This window comes from Bombina bombina, chromosome 3 (assembly GCF_027579735.1).
Source record: "Bombina bombina isolate aBomBom1 chromosome 3, aBomBom1.pri, whole genome shotgun sequence".
NCBI lineage: Eukaryota > Metazoa > Chordata > Amphibia > Anura > Bombinatoridae > Bombina > Bombina bombina.
Genome location: NC_069501.1, coordinates 584,648,888 through 584,669,889, shown reverse-complemented (window position 1 = coordinate 584,669,889; position 21,002 = coordinate 584,648,888).

Here is a 21,002-nt window from a genome sequence, read left to right as displayed (position 1 = left end):
ACAAGGTTATAGGCACACCTCAGATCTAGTTTAGTGAACACTGTGGCGCCACGTAACCTCTCAATCAGTTCTGGGATGAGAGGTAGTGGGTATCTGTTTTTTATTGTTATTTTGTTCAGCTCGCGATAATCTATTATCGGGTGTAAAGACCCATCCTTGTTCTTTACAAAAAACATAGCTGCTGCTGCAGGTGAGGTGGAGGGACGGATGAACCCTTTTTTTAAATTCTCAGTAATATAAGTTTTAAGGTGTTGTAACTCAGGTCTTGAGAGGGGATAAATATGACCATGAGGTATGGTTGCACCAGGCAGCAGATCTATGGGGCAATCGTAGGCCCTATGGGGAGGCAATACCTCTGCCTCTTTTTTATCGAAAACGTTTGAAAAATCAGAATATTCAACTGGTATGACAGGAGTGGATGTGATCAAAATATGTTTCCTAGGGAAGCAAGTGTTAGAACAGTAAGAGGAGGGGAAGGAGAGAGAAAGAGTGGACCAATGCAGAGTGGGTTGGTGTAACGAAGCCAAGAGATTCCCAGTACAATAGGGTAAATAGGAGAGGATATGATATTGAAAGTAATTGTTTCAGTGTGACCAGAGGGAGTTGTGACTAACAGAGGGACAGTTTGATGTGACACCGGACCAGAAGCTAAATGTGACCCGTCAATGACTTTGAAAAAGAATTTTATTAGAATGAACCAAACGAACATCAATGAAATTGGTACAAGCACCTGTATCAACAATGGCGTTACTGCTGATCCTGTGCTGATCCCACTGTAATTGTAAAGGTAAGGTAAAGTAAGTTGATGTAGCTGACTTTGTGTGAAGACAGTTACTATTTGATTTTGTCTTACCTCGCTTTTGCTTCAGAAGCAGGGGACAATCCTTAACCACATGCTCCGTACCAGCACAATACATACACAGATTGAGATTACGGCGTCTGGTCTTTTCTTGCATAGTGAGAGGTCCTCTCAGAAAACTAATGTCCACAGGCTGGTCAGGGGGAGCAGTAGCAGTAGGCGGAGTCGGGAGCAAGCGGCGTGTAGGGTGGCTAGAACTACCTTTTTCCTGCCTTCGCTCTCGGAGCCTGCGATCTATAGTAGTTGTTAAAGTATAGAAATCCTCTAGGCGATCTGGTATGCCAGTTCTGGAGAGTTCGTCCTTTACTTCCTCTGACAACCCCATTCGATACTGATTCTTGAGAGAGACCTCATTCCAGAGCGAATCTCTGGCCCAAATCTTGAAACGAGTAATATACTCCTCTACTGGAGCTTTTAACTGTTTGAGTCCTCTGAGTTTAGTCTCAGCAGTAATCTGACGATAAGGATCATCATAAAGGTTAGATAAAACCTTTAAGAAGGCATCAAAAGAATTCAGAATTGGGTCCTGGGACTCATAAAATGAGTCAGCCCAGGCCCGAGGTTCCCCTCGCAGGTATGAGAGAACAGTTAATACTTTGGATCTGTCTGTAGGATAAGTTCTCGGTTTTAAATCGAATAACAACAGGCAGGCGTTTCTGAACTGGCGAAAAGTGGATCTATCACCAGTAAATTTCTCAGGGTAGGAAACCTGGGGCTCAGCCTGGTGGTCATTTCCAGCATTCCTATTGGCCAACACTTCTCTAAGACAGGCTCTGAGACTTTGGTTTTCCACCTGTATATCTCTAAATGTCTGAGTTAAGTTGTCCAGGCGCTGGTTTAAATAATGTAGCTGGGGGGCCACATCTGATGGCTCCATAGTTATAAAAAAATTTTTTTTTTTTTGTTTTTTTTGTTTTAGGGCTGGTTTATTATGTAAGAAATCACTTGTTTATGTGACAATTCTTTACTTATCTTTAGTACTTTAGAAGTAGAACTGTGGTAATATGTTAATGTAACAAACTGGGAAATATGCTTGCTAGTAAGGAAGCATATAATCCTAATCTGTATTTATATTGCCTCAATAAGCTTCCAATATCAGAGAGTAATGAATACAGGAATGCTTCAGAGGCAGAACAAAGGATATATATTTCTCAAGACAGGAGCAGTAACTAGTTAAGGAAAATACCCTGATTAGTACTCATAGCATGTTTAATATGGCACACTGCAGGTGAGGAGTTAATATAACCATTTAGTAATGGTAATGCTAGTAGCTTGCTGGCAGATTTATACAGTGTAACACATAGAGGAATGTCAATATTATGGCAAGCTTAAATGTGGAAGTAGTGAGAGTAGCAGACTTAGAACACTACAAGTAAAGGCTTATACGGAACCTGATAACCTCATGTGTCGCTATACTTGTTGCAAGCTGAAGGCACTGTGAGTGCTTGAGATCCGGAAGGCTGTGTCAGAGCAGCTGGAAGTCTGTGCACGCTGTGAAGTTGGAATGCTGCCAGGCCTGAGCAGCGTGTGACGAGTGAATGGCTTGCAGTGACGTCAGAGGAAGCCGGGTAGGAAGACAACAAGCAGCGCTTTTGCCAAGGTGTGCAAGTGAAGTAGTTTAAATGCAGCTGAGTACTTTCTTTCACCAGGATACAAGCTGGGGATGTGAGTTAATCACTTCAATAAAGCAGCAAAGAGTAATTAGACAGTGCAGGCTTTATAGGCAGGAGGAGACAATGTTAAGGTGGTATAGGCTTGATATGGCAAAGTATATATTAAGGTGGAATGTGTGAGATAGGACCATGACATACTCCCCCCCCCAAGGAAACAACAAAGAGGTTTCAGGGAGAAGGACGATCCGGATGCCTCCGATGAAACAAAGAGACCTATCTGCAGAGAGATTTGAAGCGGGTTCCCAAGAGTCCTCCGAAGAGTCGTACCCGGACCAATGAACCAGATACTGCAGTTCACCATGCCAACGTCTAGAGTCCAGAATGGCCTGGACCTCGTACTCAGGATCCGGGGTAGGAGAACCCAGGGAAGTGGCTGATAGAGGGGTAGAAGAGTAGCAAGGTTTGATGAGGGACACATGAAATGTCGGGTGAATGCGGTAAGTGGGAGGAAGCTGTAGAGTCACCGTAACCGGGTTTGGAAGAGCAATGATAGAAAAAGGACCAACAAAAAGTTTGTTAAACTTCTTGCAAGGAGTTGGAATCCTCAGATTCTTTGCCGATAACCAGACTTTTTGTCCTACAGCGTAGGTAGGATGAGGGCGATGGCGTAGGTCATAGAACCTCTTTTGGGTGGCCTGTGCTTGCTTGATGTTATATAGGCTTGATATGGCAAAGTATATATTAAGGTGGAATGTGTGAGATAGGACCATGACAGGACACCCAGGCTAGAGCCTTACCCTTCAAGAGAGAAATAATAAAGGTGATTTTGGAAGTAGAATTGGAAAAAACTTGAGGATTGTTTCTGAAGTGTAAACGACACTGATTAAGGAATCCACTGCATTCTTCAGGATTACCGTCATATTTATCTGGAAGTGGGATTCATGGTATATCCTGTCCAACAGTTTGAGGTGGATTAAAGACAGCATTGGTGCTAGTAGCAGTGGCAGCAGGAGTCACCGTCGCTTGAGAAGGAGCGGAGAGGTTATGTAGCAGAGCAGTAATCTGGTCAAGCTTGGAATCCAAAGATTGCAAATGAGATGAATGATTTCCTAGAAGTTGCCCTTGTAGAGCCACAGCCCTGGATAACTTGTCAGGGTCCATATTATGGCCAGTTTGTACTGTCAGGTTAGGAAATGTCCAGAAGAAGACCCAAATGCTAGGGCGAACTTAAACAACACCCTTGCACTCTGAGTTTAATCCAGGACGTGACCCCACGACAACCTCCAAAAAACAAAGTACTCATGATATGGAGCAGGGTTAGCCTGTGCCAAAGTAATTCATGATATCAGCCAGATAGACTTCTGAATAAGGAACTGGTTTCAGGAAATGTCTTCCACAATATCAGGAGAGCAGGGATAGTCCAAACAGGAAACAGTTAATAATGCAGGAGTAGGTCATTTGTTATCAGGCAGTCTGAAGGTTAACACTGTGTAGACAGTCTTTGCAGAGTATGCAACAGGTAATCAGGAAGTTTGAGGGTTAACACTGAGTAGACAGTCTTTGCAGAGTATGCAACAGGTAATCAGGCAGTTTGAGAGTTAACACTGTGTAGACAGTCTTTGCAGAGTATGCAACAGGTAATCAGGCAGTTTGAGGGTAAACACTGTGTAGTCAGAACTTGCAGAATTAACAACATGTAATCAGGTAGTTTGAAGGTTAACACTGTGTTGTCAGAACTTGCAGAGACAGCAACAGGTAAGCTGGTAGTTTGAAGGTTCACACAGTTTAATCAGTACTTGTTGAGATTGGCAACAGGATATCAAGCAGTTTGAAGGTTTACACTGAATAATTGTATTTGCAGAGTTTGGAAACAGGTAAACATGCAGATTGAAAGTTTCACAAAACAAACAGTACTTGCATTGTTTGGAGACAGGTAATCAGGAGGTTGAAGGTTAATCCAGCATAGTAAATCCTTGAAGAGATTGGCAACAGAAAAGCAGCAGTTAGAGAGATTCCTCAGAGAAATCCTATCAGAAGCCAAAAAGTTAACAAACAAACTGGCACTGGAGAAACAGGAAGCCAAGAATATAAAGCCTGGTTATGACATCATCAGGAAGGGGTGGCTCAGACACCTGTCAATCAAGCACACAGAGAGGACTGCAGAGCTTCCCAGCAGCTAAGCGTGACAGTTGTGTTTAATTTTCAACATATCGAATTCCGAAATATGCGCTATTGTATTTGAATCAAGTAATCAATATGCATTTATCTTTATCATATGCTAAATATATGAGATGCCTACTTCTTCTAGATGTTATGTTGTCGTATATTTTATTAAAGGGTCATTATACACTCACTTTAAAAACACAAATATGTTTTTTTATCTCTATTTATATAGTCCATTTTTTATCAAATACATGTATATTTTTGATTATGTTCAAATAACATTTCAGTAATTTTCTGACTCCTCGCCAAGCCTCAAAGTTTGATGTGAGTACCATCAGCTACCTTCTCCAGCTTGCTCCTGTTTGTGTAAAGGGTCTTTTCATATGCAAATGAAGGGGTATTGTCTTATTTTCCACTTGGAATGGGCTTTACAGCTATCTTTTCAATATAGATAAACCGCTTTTCTTTGAAAGTGTTAAAACCTTTTTCTTATTGATTTTGATATCAGTATGTGGTCATCTTGTTGTTTCTAGTAGTGTCTATTACATGCAATTGTCTAAAAAAGATTGTATACTGTCCCTTTAATGAAAATGTTGATTATTGTGTCATGTATGAGTTCCACATTGGTTAATCTCCAAATATATTATTGTGAGCATATATTTGTTTATTCACTCATAAAAGGATTTGAAACCATATTCCTTGAAAATAAAATGTCTTTCTAAAATAATTCAAACACAATAATGTCTCTTTCAGAAAATAGACTTTATTTAACACGTCAATAGAAATCCTATTCCAATATTTCTTGTTTGAACAAGTACATGTAGATATACCAACAATCACATAATATTAGTATATGTTAGCATATGTCATTTTTTAAAGGGACAGTCTAGAAAACCAATAATGATTTGCATTATGAAAAATGCCATTTTTAAAATACAAATTATCTCAAACGTTTCTCACCAATTTATCATAGTTCTCTGGTAATTCTTCTTTGCTAGCTAAACCTAGGAGGTCCGTGTGCTCATTTCTTAGAGATTGAAGAGTGCATGTAATCAGAATGCATTTTGACCACTAGATGGCATTTTGATAGCATTTTGATATAGAAAACCTTGAGCTCATACAGCATATTTACCCTGGATTGATCATTGATTGTCTAAAATGTTTTTCTGTCAGAATAACATAAATAAGTGGTCATTTTTCATAGGCATAGATAAAAGGGTAATCACATAAGTCACACGTGTATTTCTCCATGTTTTTGTTTCAAACTTGATAATGCGTAATACAGTGTTTTTTTTGTAAACAATAATGTTCTGACTGTCCCTTTAAGCTGTGTTATTGTCATTCAAACAGTAATATGCCATCATGTATAATTGTAATGGTTATTTTGTTTTAGATTAGGGAAACAGTTTGGACATCACATCACAGAAACCAATCAATATCATGAACAAGGATAGGTATGTGATGATGTGGTGTCCACACACTTATAACCCACACTCTGCAAACAATCTGCCTCCATGGACCCGGTCCCATAGAAGCAGATTATATACAGAGTGTGGTCCACAAGTGTATGAAAACCACATCATCACATACCTATCCATTACACATTAAATAAATACAAAATAAACATCTCAAAAAATACTTACTTCCTCTTCCTTCCCCTCTTCCCAGGCTCTGGGGGGGGCCACTGCCCCCTCCGATGAGTTCTCATTGGAGATGTTGCGGGAAGAGGGGAAGGAGGAGTACTGGAATGACCAAGGGGAGGAGGAGATGGAGGAGTACCAAGATGAGATGGCCCAGCAGGAGATGGCCCAGCAGGAGATGGCCCAGCAGCAGATGGCCCAGCAGGAGATGGCCCAGCAGCAGATAGCCCAGCAGCAGATGTCCAAGCATGCGCCTCCCGGAATAAATTAAACATATTTTTGAGAATCGGTACACTCCGGTTTTGTCCTTGTTCAATTCTTGTAAGGACTTCTATAATTTCTCTTTGTCCTTCTCGAATACCACGAAGATCTTCTGTCATCTGAGTTCTAGTTTGGATATTTTCCATCGGGGAGGTATGCATCTGTTCGATGTAATCGAGTAACACCTGCACCTCGGCTATCTCCTCCTGTTGTGCACGGTGGCCTGCTTGTGCACGTCATCCTGCTTGTGCACGTCGGCCTGCTTGTGCACGGCGGCCTGCTGGTGCTTGAGGCGCCTCTTCTTCTGCTTCAGGGGCCTCTTCTTCTGCTTCAGGGGGGCCTCTTCCTCTGCTTCAGGGGGTGCCTCTTCCTCTGCTTCAGGGGGGGCCTCTTCTTCTCTCCGAGGTGGCGAGTCATCTCCACCACTCTCATACCTGGTAAAAGGAGGAGCCTGTAGTTGGTGTTATGCCTCCTCCCCAGACTCTGTATATTGCAAAAAGAAAGAAATGTATATATTAGCATATTTCCAAATAAAGATGTAAATGCTTTTGCTTCCAATTGAATAACAAATGCAGCCTCATTAATCCACTTTTAAATCTAACAATCAATGTGATTTTCGCATTTTCAAAACCGTGTTTGTGATATATATCTGGTCAATCGGAATGTTTTTGCGTTTGTTTTCAGTCTGTTTAAATGCACACCTAACCTGTAGCCTAGATAGTAATGTAATCGCAAGGTCATTGTGAATGCGTTTACGTAATAATGTGTTAAACAGCGTAATAGCATTAATCTTATCCTTAAATACATTTTTAATTTTGGATGTTAATAGATTCTTAAATGAGCTTACCGTCAGATGAGAGTGGCAGGTTCCCGGTATCGATTCCTCCTATCCCAACTATAGCCACCTCGGAAATGCTGGGACGCAACATTTCCTCCCATCGGGAGTACTCAACGGTCAGTGCAGGCCCACCACCGGTCCCTGTGGCATGTTGGTACTCCCTGGTTATTTTTTTTTCAGCTCCATCTTGCAGTCCCGGTAGCAATGTTTGATAGAGTCCATATCTCTGTTATGGCCCCCCACTGCATTAACCACATTCATTATCTCCCGCCAGAGCTTCCTCTTGTCACTCGGGGTGGTCTTCTGAGCCTGCAGCCTCTTATACCTGCCCATATACGCTTCAATGAGGGCCTCCTTCTCCTCCATAGTAAACCTCGCCTCCCTAGTCGCCTTGGCCTTCCCCTGTGATGGTGCCCTCTGTTTCCCGGACTGTGAAGCCCTACTCTGTCCACCACTGGGCCCAGCCACTTGTTCATCTTGAACCAAGTGGCTGGGTCCACCCACCGCTTCCTCCCCCGCTTCCTGCCCCCCTTCCTGTCCTGTTCCACTCCCCCCCCTCTCCCTCTACCCTGACTAATCTCCTGCCTGCCCTCCTCTTCCATCTGTTCCCTAAACTAAGCCCTAACTACTCCAACAAAAAGTGACTGTGCCCAAATGAAAGGGGGTCAAAATAAAGAAATAAAAAGACAAAACAAGTGCTCAAAGTGTGAAAGGGATATAAATAAAAGAGGGTAATGAGTATTTAACCAACCAAAATGTATAAGAAGACTAAAAGGAGGATATGTAAACTAAATGTAACTAGGGGATGGGATTAGAGGGAATGGGGTATGGGATTAGAGGGAATGGGATGAAAGGGAATGGGACTACAGGGAATGGGGTATGGAGTGTAATATGAGAGGGTATGGGGTATGGAGTGTATGTAGTGTTATTGATAACTGTATGTATGTATTGAATGTGTTTGCGTGTAAATGTGTTAAGTATACAGAAAAAGCACTCGTATACTCACCCAAACCAACTGTCGCTCACTACCGCTCTCTCACTAACTCAAGCTCCCACTAACTCATGCTACCACTAACTCACGCTACCACTAACTCACGATAACACTAACTGACTCTCTCACACTACCACTAACTCACTCACAATAACACTAACTGACTCTCTCACACTACCACTAACTCTCTCACGATAACACTAACTGACTCTCTCACACTAACTCGCACTAACTCTCACAATAACTCACTAAATCTCAAATCTCCAAAAACCCACCAGCAACACAGTCAAAGAAGCCATGCTTGTGTGGTGCTTATATACCCTGTGTAAATGAATAATGATGTACCGGTTTGCCTTGTAAATTGTGTTCAGGTGTGCTTTGTTAGTAATTTGTATGCGTGCAATGTGTATTAGTTGTGTGAATTTGCGCATGCTCATTTTGAGTTAGTATTTGTGGAATGTGTAGAATGCGATGATGTCATAGTGCTCGTTTTCTAAAACATTGTCCAATAGTATTATGTGTAAATGTTAATTGTTGATGGTGTCATATTAATGAAGTGTTGTATATGTATGTTTGTCCTAATATTTTGCAATGTTGAATGCGAGTATTTTGCTTGTGTATGAGTGTGCATTTATTTTTCCTTGTTGTTATTTTCCGTATTTCCGTATCGGAAAGTATATGCATATTACTCGTTTAGTTATATTTTTTTATTTTTTCCCCACTTCTGAATGTTTTATGTGTGTGTGTGCTATGTTTTGTGATTGTTGTTATGACATTTGCAGTGTGTTATTGTTGTGCATTATGTGGTATACGTCATATGAAAGAGCAGTGCGTATTTCTCGTGAGATCGAGTGTTAGGTGAAAAAAGCGTGTTTGATTTATCATTGATCTCTATGGGAGACTGTCTAACGCGGGCGTGATTCCGCGTATTAAATATACGCATTAGGAGTCGCGTTAGAAGGTTGTTTTTAAACTCTTTGTTGTTTTTTATTGTTGTGCATTATGTGGTATACGTCATATGAAAGAGCAGTGCGTATTTCTCGTGAGATCGAGTGTTAGGTGAAAAAAGCGTGGTTGATTTATCATTGATCTCTATAGGAGACTGTCTAACGCGGGCGTGATTCCGCGTATTAAATATACGCATTAGGAGTCGCGTTAGAAGGTTGTTTTTAAACTCTAAATACCAGCGTTAAAATACACTGTGCGTTAGAAAAAAAAGACGCGTAGCTAACGCACCCCTTCTAACGCAAAACTCTAAATCTAGGCGTATGATAGTTATAGAATCAGACTTTTTTAGGCTTATGGATGGATTTGATAATCTGAAGGTGACGATTATATATACACTATAGTTATATATTTTATCAGTGTTAAGTTCATTTGTAAAGGTGTTTATAATATTGGGTCCTACAAACATGAATTGTCAGTGTTTTTATATATATTTTTTTTAATGAATTTTTTATGTATTTTATATCATGTTTTTAACCAGTTTTAAGGATTTTTTCTGTGGCATATTGCCAATTCTATAACAGACAGAGTAACAGCTGTTTAAAATAACTTTAAATGAGCGGTTTCAGGAACCAATGAATCAGCTCAGTAGTATGCATACGCCCTTATAGGCGGATCAGGATACCGTTTTTTAAACTCGAAAGGGCCCAAGTTTTAACTATTAAAAAAAAAAATTGGAACCTCTTGAGAAAGCCCAGCAGCTGACCGGGGGAAACGCGTAGAGGATTTCATGTACTGTTGACAGCTAACGTCTCCTGTGTACCTGGTTTTGAAAGCCTGCAGTAGGCAATCCGGAAGCCGAGCAGAATCTTCATCCAGTGTTCAACATCTGATTGTGATTTGTGAGCAAACAGTCCTTCCGGGAGCGTCAACGATACACTATGTGTTATATTGCTCAATTTTAACATTTATCTAGTAAGTGCAACAGTGTGTGTTGCGTGTGTCCATATTATTAAAGTCTTCACTTGAATTGCACTCTCTGTGTGTGCCTCTTCTTATCTTGTTTTGCACATAAACACATATGTATACATATATAGACAGATACACAGTGTATATATAAGTGCATTGGAGCCCTTTGGATTTAAGTAGATGAAAACATGTAAAAAACATTGTAATGCAATACATGTACAAATCCCCAAATCCCGAATTGCAACATCCAAACTTATCCTGAAATCTAAATATTTAAAACATTTTTTAAATGAAATTATAATACATTACTATTTTCCCCACTTTTAAGTCACAATCTTCTCTGCCTGTGTCTTTGTTTTTTTTTTGTTTTTTGTGGTCTAAAATGCAAATAACTGCCTATATTTATTTAAAACAACAAATATTACCTTTCTGAAAAAATACTTCTAAAGGTACTATGTGTATAAAAGTATTAAAAGTTATATAAAACTGCAAAAATGAAATAAGATGTTGTTTACACTTGGTTCCATACCCTCTCCAAACTGACCCATTTTACAGATGCAAATATTCCAAAATGCAAACTATTCCGAAATCCAAACTTTTTCATGTCCCAAGCAGTTTGGATAAAGGGTGTGCTACCTGTATTCATAATTAATAAAGTGTAATACTGTGATTGTGCAGTAAATATTTTCCATTCCAATGTTCTTCACATAAGGGAATATGTTCTAAGTATTTATAAATAGATATTTATATTTATATCTATCTATCTATCTATCTATCTATCTATATATATATATATATATATATATATATATATACAGTATATATAGGTATACATATATATAGGTATAGATATATATTGTACCAAAATACCATGAGATATATGTAGAAATATCTATTGAGGAATAAAAAGAACATATTTTGCTATGTGAAGAACATTGGAATAAGAAATATTCATATTTTCATGTCGGGTTAGTGCACTTGAGAAAATGCGATCGAGTTTGCACACGAGTAGGGTATTATTATTTTTTTCTACTTTTCATGCTCCATTGAAGTCTATGGGGGAATATGTTAATGCGGCCCCTATATTCTAACTTCGGCTTTTTGCGTGCTTCGGGTTAGCGCACAATTGAAAATGTTTTCTTTTCAACTTGTAATATGCGTTGTATACCAAATGCAAACAAAGTCAATATCAAGCACAGTTAGTGTGCGAGCGGGAGCAATAATTCACGTTCCACTCGTAATCCAACCCACAGTCTTAAATCTTGAAACTTGATTAACATTATCTACCATCAAATTTTTTCTTGAATTATTTTCAAATGTTGTTAACTATGTCGTTGTTAGGCTTCTCCAGTAGGTGTGGCAGGAACATGTCTATTGAGGCCTGGCTTCATCTGAGTTTTTTGCAGGTGGAAATTCTTAATGTATATCACAAGTTCTAAAAAGGGATATTATTTATTTCCAACTGGTTATATTCAATTATATTAATAGAATTATCTAGCAAAATTGTATTTAACAATAATATAGTGACAAAGGTGGGGTCAAATGTAGCATAAGACAAGACAAGTAATTGCAATTTAGACAGTTTCATGAAGCATCTTAATTATTTAATGGGATATAACAGTCCTTGTACTATTTACGCTACCTTTAATTTGTCGGAAAGAAAAACTTAACTAAAAAACGCCTTCGGTTGTGCATTTAAAAGCAAAGACACTAGTGTTTTTCCCTTGAACTTCAAAAGTGCTCTTGGCTGTGGATTGACTCCAAGTATACCTGCAGTGTAATCTATTTTACTTCAGATTTAAAAGCTTCATAGTCTGAGCTATTTTTACATTTAAAAAAATCATTAATCTTATGTTCTTTTAAGTCTTGGGAGGTGAATGATCTGTTTTTATACAGTCACATTGGCAAAATGCTTTGAAATATTTTTATGATGCTGCAATTCACAGAACACAAAGAAATATATCTTTAACAGAGAATATCTTGGTGTTTTCTAAATAAATGCTTGATACAGTTTTTGTTTGTTTCTTTAATCTGGGCATCAATAAATTCTTAGTATTTCAACAGCCATATAAACATCAGAGGGATTTGTACTACAGTTTGTATTTATTAATGAAACTGCATTCTTTTCAAATTAAAGAATTAAGTCAAGAGCTAAACAGAGAGGCTTAGGTGAGATTAGTATCAGGCAACAGGCAGCACTGGTTCAAAATAGATACCAGAAAATTGTCCCTATAATGTCAAAAAGGAATACAAAAAACCTGACATGAAACCCAGAATTTTGCTATCATGATTCAGATAGAGCACAACGTCTCAAACAACTTTCCAATTGACATAATTTATCAAATTTGCTTCATTCTCATGGTATCCTTTGCTGAATCAGTAGTAATGAACTACTGAGGCAGATATGTGCAGCTACCAATCAGCAGCTAGCACCCAGTGGTGCTTTGCTTCTCCTGAGCCTACTTAGGTATGCTTTTAAACAAAAGATACCAAAGGAATGAAGCAAATAGGTATAGAGGCAAATGGAAAGTTGTTTAATATTGCAATGTCTATGAACATTTAATTTTTTACTCCATGGTCCCTTAAAGTTGGTTTCTACCTTCCAAAACATTAACTTTTTTGTTCACCGTGCCATAGTTATAAACGTGTATTTTCCTTAGTATTTTCTTCTGAGAGTCAGTAGAAAGCTTGCTGTGTTGATGAACCTATGACCGTCTTACCAGGGATGGAACTACCATTGGTGCAGCAGGTGCAGTGGCACCAGGGCCCAAGTGCTGGAGGGGGCCCAAAGCGTAGGTTACAGATCTATCCTCAAATCATAATACAGAACAGCATGTATATCATTACAATTGCTTAATACTGAGTTTCATTTTGGGAGCACAAACATTTTTTTTGCACCAGGGCCCCCTGTTCAGTCGGTCCGCTACTGTGTCTCACACTAGCCAAGCGTGGTTAAAGGTGAGCACTGCCTTGCTAAATCATATAAATATTTTACAATCAAAATATGTATATCCAATTTATGTATGATGCAGCAATTATTTATTAGGATTGCGCATTTGTTTAGTTACAAATGCATATTTGTAGCAAAAATATGAATATTAATTTTGTTTTCACAATGTGAATATCCAAATGAATGCATTAACTGATCAGCCTGCCGAAACAGTGTTAAACTGTGAAACGCGTTGCTGTATTACTATGTTTGAAATAATAAACACACTCGTTTAACTTTATTGATCTTTTGCACACTTGTTGGGTTTGGTGTATCATACAGTTGTGAAAACTGGCATTTTACCCAAATCTTGGATCCATAGTTTGCTGGATTGACACACACCAATTGGTTCCTGATACGGGAGGCAAGTTTACTCAAAAAGATCTGGCCTGCACGTACAGTACTTCATTGTACTACACCAAATGTGAGTGAATCCATATTCATATTTGTTCCATTTGTTACATAAGATTGTATTACTCTATGAAGCGCCTTCTTTGATTTTTCATAAAAACATAGCACTCTATAGTAGGGAAAGGAAGCATGTTCATCCAAGGGAGATTATGCCATTGCCTCCTTTCTTTAAACTGATCTGATGAGCCAAGTTCATGTTCTCTATTCTGCACTGCAGCTTGTAAAAGTCTTGACAAAGGATATGGAAATGTGTTTGCTTTGAAATTACAACTTTCTGAAATGATCCTTTATCCACAAAGCATTAGTAAGCTTAATACTTCTAGGATACCATCTTTGAATCATTTACTTTTAGAAGTGCAAAAGGAAACACTGATTTGCCCCAATATATTACCTCTTACTGATTACAGAATATCTAAGCTTTACTGAGTAGGTTTTCCGCTAGCTATAATGAAAACCAAATAAAAAAGAGAGAAAAATGCATCATATCTCACTTATAGGACCTAAACTCCTTTCCTTGACATGTGTTACACACTTTTACACAGATATAAACACACAAGTGAAAAAAATAACACCAGACTAATATGCTGGGTACCATATTTGCAGTTCTATTACTAGTCTTCTACTAGGAGTTCAGAAATGCTCAATGTGACACAATCAAGTCCAACCTTAGACTTGTTTGAATATTGGGAGAAACCTAAAGACACTAACAGAACAATTATATAGCAGAAAAATATGCATATACATGTTTTTTCCTGGTCCAACCACATATGATCTAGAGCTTACATCTCTACACCAATAAATCCCAAATATTAAACACACTTTGTAATCCAGATTCCATGTCAGACCTCGCTCGGAACCCTTCCACACCATATTTTATGAAGGCTAGGTTCCAACTCATATGTTTTTTTCCACTACTGCACCTCTTTTTCTACAGCCGCTTTCTTATATATCATGAATACCTGTCTTTCTATAAAAGTTTTCTTTCACCTGGATTTAGAATTTTTGCGTTAGAAGGGGTGCGTTAGCTACGCGTGTTTTTTTTCCCCCGCACCTTTTAAACAACGCTGGTATTTAGAGTTCTCTGAAGGGCTGCATTAGCCTCCAAAAAGGGAGCGTAGAGCATAATTTACCGCCACTTCAACTCTAAATACCAGCGTTGCTTACGGACGCGGCCAGCTTAAAAAACGTGCTCGTGCACAATATCCCCATAGGAAACAAATGGGGCAGTTTGAGCTGAAAAAAAACCTAACACCTGCAAAAAAGCCGCGTTCAGCTCCTAACGCAGCCCCATTGTTTCCTATGGGGAAACACTTCCTAAGTCTGCACCTAACACCCTAACATGTACCCCGAGTCTAAACACCCCTAACATGCTCCGTACACCGCCACAACCTACATTATAGCTATGTACCCCTAATTTGCTGCCCCTAACATTGCCGACACCTATATTATATTTATTAACCCCTAATCTGCCCCCCCCCCCATGTCGCCGCTACCTAACTACACTTATTAACCCCTAATCTGCCGACCGGATCTCGCCACCACTATAATAAATGTATTAACCCCTAAACCGCAACACTCCCGCCTCAAAAACCCTATAATAAATAGTATTAACCCCTAATCTGCCCTCCCTAACATCGCCGACACCTAACTTCAAGTATTAACCCCTAATCTGCCGACCGGACCTTGACGCTACTCTAATAAATGTATTAACCTCTAAAGCTAAGTCTAACCCTAACACTAACACCCCCCTAAGTTAAATATAATTTAAATCTAACAAAATAAAATAAATCTTATTAAATAAATTAATCCTATTTAAAGCTAAATACTTACCTGTAAAATAAACCCTAATATAGCTACAATATAACAAATAATTATATTGCAGCTATTTTAGCATTTATATTTATTTTACAGGCAACTTTGTATTTATTTTAACTAGGTATAATAGCTATTAAATAGTTAATAACTAATTAATAGCTAGCTAGTTAAAATAAGTACAAAATTACCTGTAAAATAAATCCTAACCTAAGTTACAATTAAACCTAACACTAAACTATCAATAAATTAATTAACTAAACTATCTACAATTATCTACAATTAAATCAACTAAACTAAATTACAAAAACAAACAAACACTAAATTACAAAAAATAAAAAAAGATTACAAGCATTTTAAACTAATTACACCTACTCTAAGCCCCCCCAAAAAATAACAAAGCCCCCCAAAATAAAAAAATGCCCTACCCTATTCTAAAATAAAAAGTTAACAGCTCTTAAAAGGGCCTTTTGCGGGGCATGCCCAAAAGAAATCAGCTCTTTTGCATTTAAAAAAAACATACAATACCCCCCCAACATTACAACCCACTACCCACATACCCCTAATCTAACCCAAACACCCCTTAAGAAAACCTAACACTAAGCCCCTGAAATTTTCCATACTTTATCTTCACCATGCCGGGTATCACTGATCCGTCCAGAAGAGGGTCCGAAGTCTCCGAAGTCTTCATCCTATCCGGCAAGAAGAGGTCCAGAAGAGGGTCCGAAGTCTTCATCCTATCCGGCAAGAAGAGGACATCTGGACCGGTAGACATGTTCAGCCAGGCGGCGTCTTCTATCTTCATCCATCCGGCGCAGAGCGGGACCATCTTGAAGCAGCCGACGCGGATTCACCCTCTTCCGGCGACTCCCGACGAATGAAGGTTCCTTTAAGTGACGTCATCCAAGATGGCGTCCCTCGAATTCCGATTGGCTGATAGGATTCTATCAGCCAATCGGAATTAAGGTAGGAAAAATCCAATCAGCCAATCAGATTGAGCTCGCATTCTATTGGCTGTTCCGATCAGCCAATAGAATGCACACTCAATCTGATTGGCTGATCCAATCAGCCAATCGGATTGAACTTGAATCTGATTGCCTGATTCAATCAGCCAATCAGATTTTTCCTACCTTAATTCCGATTAAGAGCACAGTAGTTAAGAGCTTTATGAACCAGCGTTAACCCATAAAGCTCTTAACTCCTGACTTTTTTCTGTGGCTGGAGTTTTGTCGTGAGAGTTCTAACGCTCACTTCAGCCAAGACTCTAAATACCAGCGTTAGAAAGATCCCATTAAAAAGATAGGATACGCAATTGACGTAAGGGGATCTGCGGTATGGAAAAGTCGCGGCTGGAAAGTGAGCATTAGACCCTTTCCTGACTGACTCTAAATACCAGCGGGCGGCCAAAACCAGCATTAGGACCCCTTAATGCTGGTTTGGACGGCTAACGCAGAACTCTAAATCTAGGCGTATGTTTGAAAGATACCACCACGATTTCCAAATATTTCTACTGCCCTCCAAATGCACTCTCACATACCTATGTCAGGTATGAATTGGCAGCATTAGTAAACCTTCCTTTCTTAAAAGGACTAAACAATTAAAGGAATGTAAAATTGCAATAAGAAAATGCTCTAATGCATTAAAGCATTTTGGTATTGCACTGCTTGTACATAACTATGTGTTTAACCCCCAAAATAGTTAAACACACAGTTAAAATCAGTTCAGGAATATTAATACACTACAGCTCCTGAAAGTGACATGGGCTAATGATTGACAGATATGCGAACATGACACTTGTGATTGACACATTGGCCCATGTTCAGCTCAATATTGTCAGTGCATAGCCAGAGCTGAGTTTATCTATGTTTTTAACCTCTTTGGGTTGGTTAAGAACATGGTTATGGGCAAGCAATAGTGCAGATAAGTAAATGCTCTAAAGCATCAGAGCATTTTCTTATAGTAGTCTTATGTTCCTTTAACCTGTCACTTCCATTAGAGAACCCCAGAGGCAGAACTTTTTTTTACTTTCTGCGATGGGATTTTTTTAAGTGAAAAGTTTTCTGCAAGTCATTTTGAAATTAACATACAACCTCACACACAGACACATACTCACTCTCAGCCTCACACACTCTGGGTAGAATTTGTCATTTGTTTCTCTTAAAATTAAATTATATAGGCTGATTGGCTGGAATGTGTCTGCTGACTGTGAGACATCCTGATTCTGGCAGTGGACCTAGTTTCACTCCCACAGAGACCAGACTGTGACTATCCAGGATTTGAAGGATCATAGTGGATGGCTGGGAACAAGGGGAAAGCAGAAGGAGATATCGATCATACCAACTATAACCTGTGTCTTATCTATACCTCATATCGGTTGAGGTCAAATCACGTGAGTGGTTCTATTCACCTTGTTCTGTTTATATCATTAGTACCAACAGGCTTCACTAGGGGTGCCTTTCTTGTGCGCTTCTCTACCCTTTACCATTTCAGACACTCACTGGGAGGATCCACTTGTTCAAGAGGACTCTCTCTTTATTAGAAGCAGCAGAGATTACGCAGGCACTTGGGAACCGGTACAAGAGTGGTCACAAATTGACTTTATTGTATGCAGCCCACTGACTTATAATATTTATCGTGCTGGACTAAGCTTGTATCTTAGTGAGACTTTATTTGCTTTGAACCTGTTATAAAACACAGAAGTTGTATCACTATAGATATAGATATATTATAACACTGTATAATACGCTGTACATGCATATATAAGACTAATACAACTGGTGTACATTTGTGTCCAAGTACAACTTCTATCTTCCAGCATATACCCCTGAATGCAGATATTCCTCTCTGTTTTAATATATATATATATATATATATATATATATATATATATCATACACACACACATTTCAATATGATAATGATTACATTCACCAAAAGTATTTTAAAATATCTTAAAAATAAATTAGCACCAGAGACATATTGGAATGTGGCATTATGGGAATTGGTATGTTTGTGCGTGTATGTTTTAAACAATAGGCAGCCACTTAGGTCATATTAAAATTCACAGGACACAAATGTACAGGTTATGACCCTTTAGAGCACAAGTCCCATCATGATAGAATGGTTAGTCCCATGAATATGTGTAGAGAAAGTGACCCAAGTCTTATTGAATATAATTAATAGGAAGGCTTGAAATGTCCCAGTTGCAAAGAGGGACGCAGCAAAAGTCAGCACAATTCAGTAGATGCGTTCAGCAAAAGACTGGAGCAGTTCCTCTCTAGGCCCTTGAGCACAGCGTGAGGACTGGCACCGGTACACTCACCCAGAAGAAAACAGCTGACAATGGAAGGAAAATAGAGGCTCCGTCTCGGCGTTCACAGCTGGGAGCAAATCACGTCCGGTATCGTGTAGCTGTTGTGTCATGCGTCACGTGATCTCCTGCCCACCAATCGTTAGCCTTGTAGAGCCGTAGCTAGTACTTTTTTGATGCACTCTTGGCTGACTGCTGAACTTTCATTATTTTATTTTATATATATATATATATATATATATATATATATATATATATATATATATATATACAAACAAAGAGGTATCAGCACACATGCATTTTCCAAAGCACAACATATTTTTACTGCTGCAAAAAATTGCATGCAAATACATCAAGAGACAACTATTCTTTTTTAAATAATATTGGGAACTTAGTCACACAATATGGCCATATTCTGCTTAGCCAGTCACCACTTTCAAGGTGCCCCAATTCGACTGGTCCTACTCTACAGTCCTTTTGCCACAGAGGGCTGAAACATTCCTGCTTTTACTCTTCATAATAGAATGAGACTCCCTGGCTTTTTATTCACAACTCTATAACACTGTTATGAGCACACCTCAACTTGGGTGGGGTGCTTAAACCAATGGGAGATGGTCAGTCTCCCTGGTAATTTTAAATACAAATACAAAATTTGTTTTTTTAGCACACCTTACAAAAAGTTTAAATCCACATCTGGGAGTGCTGCCAATATGACCCAGTAATTACACAAACAAAGAGGTATCAGCGCACATCCATTTTCCAAAAGTGGCAAAAGGACTGTAGAGTAGGACCAGTCGAATTGGGGCACCTTGAAAGTGGTGACTGGCTAAGCAGACTATGGCCATATTGTGTGACTAAGTTCCCAAATCCCAATATTATTTAAAAAAGAATAGTTGTCTCTTGATGTATTTGCAGGCAATTTTTTGCAGCAGTAAAAAACATGTTGTGCTTTGGAAAATGGATGTGCGCTGATACCTCTTTGTTTGTGTAATTACTGGGTCATATTGGCAGCACTCCCAAATGTGGATTTAAACTTTTTGTAAGGTGTACTAAAAAAACAAATTTTGTATTTGTATGTATATATATATATATATAACATTAGGTTTGTTTTCTTAAAAAAAAACAACAAGCAAACATTTACACTGACTCCATTATCAACTTGACTATGCCCATTTTAAAATTACCATCAGAGCACCTACACATGTAGCTATGGGGTAGTAAGGTTCCATATGGACACCAAGAAGGAAGTAAGGGAAGCGGCTTCAAAGGTGTTCTTTGGCTGTTACCGGGACGCTGCAGACCGCACACACTGTGATGTCACAGAAGCGGGGCTCCCGGTATAAAAAAAAGTTAAAGCGCAGGATCATAATTATTTCTGGACACCTGCAGCTTGGAGTGGCGCCTGCACTATCCTCCAATGAGTGTAAGGCCCCGGCAGCTCTTTCCTTCCACAATAAATAGTAGATGGCACCCTGACCATCAAATTGCAGCTATCGAGCAAATTTAAACAAGTCATAATCCTTGGATCACTATAACTGAATGACCAAAACTAAATTTAATTGTCAGGGTGCCACCTACTATTTATTGGGGAAGGAAAGAGCTGCCGTGGCCCTACACTCATTGGAGGATATTGCAGGTGCTACTCCAAGTGGCAGGTGTCCAGAAATAATTATGATCCTGTGCTTTAACTTTTTTATACCGGGAGCACTGCTGCTGTGACATCACATTGTGTCCGGTCTGCAGCGTCCCGGTAACAGCCAAAGAACACCTTTGAAGCCGCTTCCCTTACTTCCTTCATGGTGCCCAGATGGAACCTTACAACCTCATAGCTGATGCTTTGAATCCACGGACACCGTGGGCGTGGAGCCCTGGGAGTACGCCATGGTTCTTGAGGGGAGGTGGGCTTGGGGAGAAGTTACAATGTAGGCCAGTGTTCTAAAAATTTCCCGGACCCATAGGAATGTGACGCGGTCCTGCATTCCTATGGGTCCGGGAAAATGTTAGAACACCGGTGGTATGCTGCCAGACAATTAAATAAAGCGATAATGCATGAAAGAAACCTGTTAAATAAAACGTAATTTAAAAAAAAAACATTTTTAAGTACAAGCCCAAATTTTCCTGTGTTCTTTTCTGCAGACATTCTACATTTTCTGCGATGACATTGCAGATCGCAGTATGTTCTGCCTTAAGGGAGAGGACTT